Source organism: Perna viridis, chromosome 6, assembly GCF_037379345.1.
Source record: "Perna viridis isolate PV_CMFRI_1.1 ecotype Kerala chromosome 6, ASM3737934v1, whole genome shotgun sequence".
NCBI classification, from domain to species: Eukaryota; Metazoa; Mollusca; class Bivalvia; order Mytilida; family Mytilidae; genus Perna; species Perna viridis.
The window spans coordinates 49,361,625-49,373,047 of NC_142450.1; positions in this window are offsets into that span (position 1 = coordinate 49,361,625).

The window sequence follows — 11,423 nt, forward strand, 5'->3', positions numbered from 1 at the left end:
CCCTCATTTCAGCTTTTCTAAGTGAGAAATTTAGCGTGACCTTTTTCGCAGAACTTTCTGAGGACTTAGTTTATAGTGGGGGTATCACTAGTGAGCCATTGTAACAGGGTTCTTGTTAATATTTGCTTTTTGTGGGGATCCAGTTGTATAACAAGGGTTTAGCTATATACTCAGATGATTGGTAGGGTTAACCCTTTTGTACCAACTTTCCCCAAACTGTCTTACTGTACTGATTTTTTTGAAGCTCATTGATTAACAGAAAAAAATATTTTAACTCGGCCATTTGTTATTCTGAATGTTTTAGGGTTTGGTTTTCATTGATATATAACAGATTTGTCATCCAGTCGGGCAGTATAGACCTATTTTGTATCTTCATTTTCTCCAGAACCACTTAATAAAATTTTGACACACAGGGTTCTTTGATTGACTTCGTTTATAATATTTTTAGATAACTATTGAAAATTTCAGCTAGGTATCTCAAGTGTGTATGAAAACCAAAAAGTATGCACTAAAAATTCAAAATTAGACGAGTTGAATATTACATTCCACTTAGTTATGTTGATTGGATTTTTACACACTCACTGCTAGCTAGTTTAGATGTCTGATGCACTTGAAACTGACGCATAGTTTGTCATGTAGTGAAACTTCATCAAACACTTTCTTACTGTAAATACCTTTTTTTATAATTCTAATTTTAGAGCATCATGTTTAAACAGAAACATACAAATAAATAATCATGAAACTAATTACAAGAGTTTTTCAAGGTGGTCTTTGAATTTTTTGACGTCACAATTAAACAATACTACTGGCAAATTTTATCTTTGAAAGTGTAAAGACCTGGAATTCTGGTATGTTGTAACAAACAGGTGCATGTCATGTCATCGTTCATCATATTGTTATAGAAATTCTACCGATTATGAATCAAAGTATTAATTAAAAACCTGACTGGTCCAATACTAATCTGAGACCTGATCATTTCGTTAAAAAGTTTTGTCCAGTGCATTGTTTTATATAAGTTCGCAAAATATTAATTTATCATCAACTGTGTTATACTTTAATTGATATGTAACTACGAATATGATGATGAAACTATCAGATAGTCATTTTCATTTATGTTTTTATAAAAAGCCGTTTGATCATTGATGTTACAAATTGCAAAAAAGTTAGAATAGGGAAAAACAATATCTTTGCCTGATATGGTTTGATTCTTATAAAAAAAACAAAATTACCGAACAGATAAAAAGAAATAGTCAACAGGAAAGTCCGTGTATAACAAATGGTATCAGGGTAAAAACCGGAAAGTTGGAAACTACCGCAATGGTTCGGGCTTGGTCTTTTAAAAATGAAAGGTGAGTTAAACCAGGTTTTATATCCATCTAAACCTCTGAAAAATATTTCAAACTTCTAATTTATTTTATCTGTTGAAGTTGCAGCAAGATTGATTTTTGTCCATGCTCTGTTAACAATAACCACACCGTTAAATAATTGGTACTAATGAAAATGAAACTGGAATAATTAGGTATTTCCTGAAATTTAATCATTCAATGCTCTTTCAAAACCATTTTTTAAACTTAAAACTTGTAGATTATTTTTTTTAATTCTAACTTTCCTCTTGTTTAATTGTTTACGTCTGGCCGAGTGGTCCAAGGTGCTTGACTTTGTGCAGGCGGTGTTGCCATAGATGTCACAGCGGTACGAGTTCGAGTCCTGCGGAGGGAACGACCAAAAACTTGCATCACAAATTTGACAGTTCTAACATCGTTGGGAATTTTTCAGACCTTTCTATACGTTTACATATCTTCCCTGTATCAATCTGATCCGATGGAGCATTGTAGTTAATAGAGTCGTCACATTCTGAGACGTTTATATATATATATTCAAATTGACATTTACTGCATGTTCTTAAATAACAATTAGAAAATTACATAATAGTCATTACATTTATAGTTTCATAAAGAACTTAGTCGAACCATCACTCCTATATCCTGTGTTTGTTATCATATAAAAAATAAGCATTCATAAGAAATTGCTATTAAAACACATGATTTAGTAGTTAATTACAAATTTATTTAATGTTATGAAAACATTCCAATAAGGCGAAGATTTCAATTCCACAAATATTTGTATATATACATCCCGGAAACTCTTCCTTACCCTAACTTCGCACCAAAAGTTTAATAAGGCCTCCAAACTGATTGTCCACTATTTTCTATCTTGTGTTATTTTGACCACGTCCCAAAATGTCCATCCTTTCTTCTTCCTCAATTGTTCATTATTTAAGTTTTGACTTACTCTAGCTCTTTGTCCTTTATATTTAAGTGCTACGTTACTGTTGTTATCGGTTTCACGTCTTTTCCCTATGATTTTTAAATTTATTTTTCTGAGTTTGACTATTCCATTTACTGCCTTGTAATGCTTAACTTTGTCACATTATTTTCAGGATCTTTGTGAGGCGTTGATGTTGTATAATACTTTGTTTCTACTCTTCATGTTTTGCGAGTTTCCATTTCATTATTTAGTAAATGTCTCACGAATGATTTATGTATATGAGGTTGTGGTCTGTCCCACTTGCATGCCATATGATTCTTCGACGATGTGATGACCCTCTTGCTTTTCTTTATTATAGTCTCTATTGTGTTTCCTTTTCCTCTATTGCAGTTACAAGGTATGTGAACTTGTCTGAATCCTCTACTTTCTCGTTCTTTATGTTGATCATCACTTTAGAGTTTATCTGTTAAGGGATGAGTTCCTATCGAATTCTCTAAGCCTCTGTTATTAATTTCTTGTTTTCTAATCAATATTAGCAATGTTTAAGGTAAGGAGTGCTAGATCACCGTCAAAGTCAAAGTTCCATTTCACCCCTCTGGCTTTGGCATCAACTCTTATAGTCTACTAGCATGTAATAGTTTCGTCTTCATTTTACAATATTCAAAATTATATAAGGATAAAGAAACAACGATTTTCAACCTAATTAGTATTTTATTTACAAGCTTACTGTAAAAACCAATGCTTGAAATTCTATATTGATCAGTTGTATGTTTTCCGACAGAAAGAAATGCAATTACATGTATTTGAAATGGACGCTTTAAACGAGCAATTTAAAACATATTCATTGATCTCCAAACTCAACTTATTTTAAGAGAGTTTGGTGCGTGTGAATCGTAAATTAATAATGACGTTTTTAGTATCAAAAATCATACCAGTGATATGTTAAATATTTGAATCCAAAATACATTAATTGCTTGCACAGTATTTTAGTTGATATTCAACTAAAATAAAAAAAAAACATAACTGTTAATTACTTTGTTTTTGGCAATAAAGACGATCACAAATAAACTTATAGTTAACGAGTAATTAGGAGCAACCATCGAGAGTATGGGGACAATAAGTGTCATTACTCGCTGTATTTTGCCACTGTAATGATTCATTTCAGCCAAAACAGATTAGGGCAAAATATAGTGTTCCGGCGCCATCAAGTTGACACGAATCAGGATTATTTTTTTTATTTCTTTTCATTTATTTCAGTATTTTAATTTTTTTGTAAGCTTTTCTCTCAGGTATTTATTCTGCTTATAGGTACGAGGACACAATTAATTTGGGAGTGCATTTCAACAGACCCATCTTGACATATAAAAAAATTCCACCGCTTCAAATACATTCAAACTTCACCAATATGGAAACATGTATAAAAGCAGATTTCTATAAGAGTGCTAGAAAAATTCATCATCATATTTTATTTTTAGCAACTTTGCTTCGGAGACCCCGTAGACATGGAAAGTGACCACTGCCAAATGTCCTAAATTTTGACCTTCTTTCAAAGGACCAAATCACAACTTCCACATCAAATTACAGAATGAAAAAAAAACCTTGTAAATTCGATCCTTGCCCTACATTTCTGCAGTTAGTACTAAGCAATAAAGTTTATGATAGCAAAGAAAAAAAATCAGGAAGAAACACACTAAAAAAATGAACTATATTCGTATACAACGAAAAGTCAGGGGGAATTAATTGTGATCTCGTACCTGCTTCATCATAGACGCATAGCTCCGCCCATTTTGTAAACATCGTCTGCTACACGATAATATGTCAACAAGCTTAAGGCTCCTCTATCAGATTCAGATTGTATTTGACACAATGAGTATTTAAGTGTCAGTCTCTGTAAGAATCAGGCAGTGGGTGAAACATGGTATGAAAAAAGCACATTTTAAACTTAAATTTGCCTAGCTGCATCATCGTAATCAAGGAGATTGTCCATATCATTTTGGTAAATTGAGTTATAATTTCATTGAAATGCACTGAAAATGAACATTTCAAGGGCAAATAACACTGTAAAAATCCTCATTTTTCTAACATATAATTGAAAAATTTCTGGGCAAATCCAGTGATGCAGAGATTAAATAATTGTCTTTACAAATAGAGAAAACATCCGTGAATGAAATTGTATTTTATATTGCGCCATGAAAACTGATTTGTTCAACGTGTCATAGTTTTCTTTTCCTCTTTCGTCTACCCTGGACAGGACTCTTTATGAGCAACTCGGTGGGTGTTTCTAGAAAAGCAGAGGACGCTTACCCTACCGGTGCATCTGGCCATGCTCCCAGTTTGGAGTGGTCCGAGTTACTCATTTGCTTTTGTTGCTTTGTGTGTATGATTTTGGTCGCTTTCTGTCCTTTGTTGTGTGTGTCTGTTTTCCATGTCTGGTCTATGTCCCTAGCGTGCATTCTTTTGATTACCGCTTTAAGCTTGGTTCCCTTGATTACTCTTTCAGATCGATGGGGGTTTGGCATGCATGTTTCTCATTTTTCCCACTTTGCCAGATTCTTACAAAAAACTTAAATGGTACATTGAAAATGACCACTCTCAAGCGTAATGAATTTCACACTAAATTATTTCCCATGTCAGATAAATAGGGCACAACTTGCATGTGTGTTTTCTCAGTTACTTTTTAATCTGTAGTTTTTAACCGAAATTATACGTGTTGGTACAAAAAGTTCATAAGTGTCCATATGGCTGGAAAAGTCATTGTGTCAAATGTTCGACGTAAACACGCCTCAAACATCACACTGTCGTTAGCTTGACGCAATGTATATTACGCTTTTTTCATGGCAAGCTTTTAGTGACTACAAAACGAATTGAAATAACGGAGCTAAAGATAAGAAGAAAGAGGAATATAACCACGAGAGCTAAAAATAAATACTATATAGAGCTTTATATGTAATTCACTTCTCTCGTAGACAAAATGTTAGCTGCAATTAACGAAAAACAATGAAGGTGATAGCGTATAGGTAATGTGCCTAATCCATGTATTTCATGTATAAAACAACTTCTTTATCTTAATTCTCGTCTGCATAAGAAAAAAAAATCCATCACAATTATAGCTTTGCAATCATAATTATTTATTTTACACAATGTTTTCAATTATAATTGTTCATTTCATTAATTAATTCCTCTCAGAAAACGGTTAGTTTAATCCCAAACGAAAACACTCCTGATTAGATAGGCAGTGTGAACATGGTTTAATTGATTATTTTGAAACGAATTGCCAAGTACTTCCATTGTATAAAAACACAAAAAAAATCACTGTCTGTCGGAATCAACAATTTCTTTTTAAAAGGGTGTTTTCATACTGTAAACAACGTAGTATGTATACATTGTAACATTCAAACTGCACATAAAACACTTATTTGTACTGATGGAAAGATGATTGGGTGTGGGACGTATGTTTATTAAAAAAAGGAAGAAAGAATATAAATATTTATCAATATATACAAGATGGAGTATCGTGATAACTCTGTTTATACCTAACACGCCATCGTATAACTGGGAACTGCTCTTATTACTTCACACCTCAATGTTGTTGTCAAAATTGAAATAATTTATAAAAATTCATAATGTATCCATCTGCACCATGAAAACCTATTTGTTCACCGTGTCATAGTTTTCTTTTATTGCCAAAATAATTTGTGTAAGTTCACGATTTATACATCTGCACAATGGAAACCGATTTGTTCATCGTGTGATAGCATTCCTTACCTCTTTCTTCTACCAAAGATTTGACATTTTATGAGCAATTCGGTGTTTCTAGAAAAAAAAAACAGGACGCTCACCCTACCGGTGCACCCGGTCCATGCTTCCAGTTTTTAGTGGAGTCATAGTTTATTTATTTACTCCAGTATCTGTGTACGTGTTATTTTGGTTATTTCATTTTCTACGTTGTGTGTGTCTAATGTCTCTGTCCACTCGTTATCCTTGGATTATATTCTTTTGATTTTAATCCGAATTTGGTTCCCTTTATTACTCTTTCACAACGATTCTTCTAGTAATGAGTTGACCCAGTTGATTTTGCACTCGATAAGAAAGATATTTATTCCCATTAAAAGACTGATCCAACTTTTTTCAGAAAACTGCATCTGGTAAATGTAATTAAAGTCAGAAATAATTTTCATTATTTGTACAGGTGACAGTACTCAAAGAAGTACCTTAATGTGTTTAATTTACATCATGAGAGCAAATCGTGATTTAGAAATTTGTTCTATATATCTGACTATTTAAGATTAATAAGCACTTGATTGTGCGAAGGAAACACAATATGAACATTTGTAAGTCATTTTGTTTGAAGTATTCATTACAAATCATGAGTCTGTTGCTTTGGTCAACAAAATTATTTGCTAAAGGCTATTTTATGTATATATTCTTCTTTTACCACATAGGTCTACTCCTACGTTGTAGTCGCACATGTTTGATGAATCGTTTACATGTCTAAATATGTTTAACAGCACCATAAGATGGTAAAATTTACATTGAATATTTAGGATAACTGATATCCTTCTTCAGCTGGAGAAAGATATCAGTTATCCGAAATATTCAATGTAAATTTTACCATCTTTTGGTGATGTTGAACATAATTGACGTTTATTCAATTCATTGGTATGTTTTGCATCGTTTTTAACGATCCATCACCCCGTAAGAGTGAGTGTATATATAAACAAATGTCAGCCAACAAGAAGTACTCTTTACACCTTCAATTCATACAAAACGTCTTATTTCAATATTAGAATAAACCAAATATAAACACCTGAAAATTTTAGTACTAGTAAATCAACCTAGGCTTTATTTGTTTGTAATATGTGTATAAGAATAAGAAATACATTTATACCAGTCAAAGTCAATTCACAGTGTGACAAAAGGCAACACATGTTCTTTGTTATGACTTTTGTTGGATAAAAAATATTGTGTTTGAAATTTAAATATTTGATTTAGGGTATTAACAAAATTATCGAACTGATTAAATCTAGGCAGCGTTCAAAAGGAATAGTCAAAAGGACGGTCATTCTAAAAATGGCAATATCAGGGTAAACACCGAAAAGTTGAAAACCACTGCAATTATCGTGATTTGGTATTTATATTTCAAAATGAATGGTATCAGAAAATGCGTATTATACGCTGCTTAAAAAGTTTTTTTCGATATCTATATCTCATTGACAAAATATTCTGTTTCTGACAAACATATTGTAGATAATGGATTTTCATGGATTTTTACTTGTTTTGTTTTGTTTGCTGTACACAATAAACAACTACTGGGAAACTGTGTTGTTTCATAGAACCTCCCCGGTTACAATACTAATAACATACAAGTAAAAATCCATTATTACTTATTAACTGATATTTTTCCATCTGCACCATGAAAACTGATTTATTCAACGCGTCATAGTTTTCCTTTCCTCGTTTGTCTACCCCGGACTTGACTTTTTATGAGCAACTTGGCGGGTGTTTCGAGAAAAGCAGGGGACGCTTACCCTACCGGTGCACCTGTTCCATGCTCCCAGTCTTTAGTGGAGTCCGAGTTGCTCATTTGGTTTTGTTACTTTGTATGTATGATTTTAGTTCGTTTATGCTCTTTGTTATGTATGTCTGTTTTCCATGTCTGGTCTTTGTCGCTGGATTACATTATTTTGATTACCGCTATAACCTTGGTTCCCTTGATTACTCTTTCAATAAGATATAGATATCGAAAAAAAACTTTTTTAGGCAGCGTATATGACGCATTTTCTGATACCAACAAATCCTGTCTCTAAGGCAACAGTGGTGTATTAAGAAGTCAGAATAATCGCTACTAGCTCAAGCATACCTTAAAAATGACAAGTTGAAACACCATATATGTACACTACCAGGAATTTAACTACAGATTTTATGTAATTTTAATACTGATATAAAATCAGTACTTTCTTTCGAAAAAAAATTTATTTTGATTTTTTGTCATTTTACAGTACTGTAAATTTTAGTCAATTTTCAGTACTGAAAATTTCAGTAAACTTTCGGTACTGTAAATTTCAGTCATTTTTCAGTACTGTGGTTTTCTGTCGTTTGTCAGTACAAATAATTGATTTACAATGATTTATCAAAAAAAAATATTAGACTCGTGTTGTCGGAATATTCAACTTCGTTCATTTTAATGTTCATATAAACAAAACAAACGTGCAAAATGACGTAATTTGTTTACAAATCTTTCGAGCGTTTTACCGAGAAGAAGATAATTGTGAAAATTTAAGCGCATAAGTGATACCGACGAAAAACGGAAACTGGTGTTCAAATTTCGGTTGGAAACGTCGCCGGTTAAATTTTATTGACATCATACTGCCACACAGACATCACCAGAAGAGGAAACTGTTCTTTCAACAAGTTTGTAGAAGAACTTTATCTTGGTATTGGCGCAATATTCGATGTAAATACAAATGAAAAGTACACTATCTGCATTCACCAGCTTGGGAACAAGTCTCAAGCTCCCCCCTCCCCACCACTACCACACTCATAAGGTGCATTTTACCCATTTCAAAATTTAAAAAAAAATGGTTGTTATATATTGTTAACCGTTGGAATATTTCTGTAATTTTTAGTAATTTTTTTCAGGATTGTATCTTGGCAGTCTGGCCATTCTGCCTTTCTGGGGGGAAATTATCGAAAAATTTTGCCATTTAAGTTAAGAGTCAAAATTAGTGAAATGTGTATTTTTTTCACGGTATAAGATTTTTCTGTAAAATAGTAGGACCCAACAAATTTTTATAGACATTGGGTTTTTGCATCTGAAAATTATTTTTCTAATCTTACTTTTCTACATTTTCATAGCAGGCTTACGCCATAATGGTTTATAGTTCTTAAAGAGTCATGTATTGTGCTGTTAGGTTTAAAGTATTAATATAATGTGTCTATGAAATAGTTAAATCAGTATACACTTGTTTTATGGACAAGATAAGTCAGGGTCGAAATTGCCTTTCTATATTTATATGAGTTACATGTATTTGATGTAACGTTGCCTTCTCCTATCTCTGACTGAACTGATAAATTTGCTTCTATTAACTACAAATTTATTTGCAATTTTGTGGACACTTAAACCTAAGCTGAATGTCAAGATTATGTTCCTTTAAGGTAGAGACAAAACTTTAAACCTTTATTACTCTTGACTCAATCATTTAACCCTTACTATGACAAAGAGCCTATATACATGTATAGGCTTTTCGTAATCCCATATTTTGCCAAGAGCCTTGGCAACTGTTGTCTACACTTGGTCAGTCAATTTGGTATTCATAGAATACTTTAGGCATTTGTCTTATCAATTCAGACCACTTTTTATCTTTAAAAGGTAACCAAATTATTTTTTATCAAAACTTGTCTCTTTTTGGAAAAAAAATCAGATATTTGACTTAATACTGTTATAAGATACATGTACCTATATTAAAAAATGAAACACAAATTCAATGGAAAGCAGGAGGGCAGAGATATTTTTTTTTCAGTTGGAAATTGAACACACTTGTAGATATGCAACAGCATTTATAGCTATCTTAAAGTTTTTATTAGTGATAGGTATCAGTCTTGTATTGTATTCCGGAGCGGGTGTACATCAAAAGATGGAGGCTAAAAAAATATACTGCGCTTTCTTTATGCCATTTCCTGTTTTTGTTTTTTTGCAAATGATTATCATTTATCATCAAAAGTATAGGATAAATATCAAGCTATGACACAAAAAACTTGTTTTTGAGGAAAAACAGTATTTTCATGAAAAATTATGCATCAGAGTATTATTTTATGAACAATGAAACTAAAGGTTGTCTATTTTTAGTTTGACATGTTCTGGTGTACCAAAGTTCATGCCTTTTTTTCTAGAATGGACCTATGGGGCAAAGAATACAAGACTGAGACCTATTGCATTTAGTGTCATTTATAGAGTAATCTCCCTTTATTTTGAATTCTACAGTGAATTCTATATAATTTTTTATCTCCTACATGTAAGAACATGGGTGCTATGAAAAACAGAATGCTAATTCCTATTTACTACGTCAATACAAACAAAACATCAAACAAAAATATGTAGGCTAGGCATTTCAGCCATATATCACATTATGCATGATTCTTAGATGAAGTGCTACTTAATAACAAAAATAAAAAAAATGAAGTATTTTTGGAGTTGTTTCGATATCCCATATTACAGAATCTGCATGACTCTTACAAGCAGTGCCACTTGAATAGTGTTGCAGTACTCAATAGATACACTTGTAAGTAACCCCTTTCTCTATTTTTCAACTGAAACTCATATACAGTCTTTCACAAAATCATTGAAGAGTATATAATGTGATTTAATTGTTCAGAATAAGGGAAAGGTGATAATGCTTTTTTAATTTTCTTTCTTTAAACATTTCATTAGCCTTGATGACAACTAAGTGCAGATTACCAGGGTGATTCTGTACCACGATACTTGGCAGATGATCAGGCGCGGATCCAAGGACTGGCGTACCGGGCGAATGCCCCCCCCCCCACACCAATGGGTAAGAAAAACATTTTTCACCACAAGTTTCACCCATACTATTTTTTGCCTTGCTTTGCACAGCATTTAATTCAATTAACGCCCCTCCCCCTACACTCATATCCTGGATCCGCCCTGATGATGATAGTCCAAAAAGTGAAATTAAAGCAATTAAAGGTAGAACGAAGTGCTTGTTACTACACACACAAATGTAGCTCCACCTAATGAGTTGTAAATATTAAAACCTTACAGATACTTCTAAGCAATTAATGGTATTTTGATGAAGGGAGAAAGGGATTAGGGGATCATATCAGTCAAATAAAATTAGACCTAGTGTTTTTTTTTTTACTTTTTATGTTTGCAACAACAAAAAATTGGAGGGGCTAATTTTAATTAGACTGGGAATCATATTGGCCTAAAAATACTGAAAATTAATCAACAAGTGTTCATTTGAATTTGTAAATCCATTACATTGAGAAAACATAGGGATTTCTATAAATTCTTGAATGCAAATGGCAAAAAGATAGCTTGAATTTTACCAAAATTCATATATTTCATTCGTTTTTGGCCATATTGTGGTCAGAATGATGTTCACAAAAACAACTTAATATTTAGCCAATAGATTCAT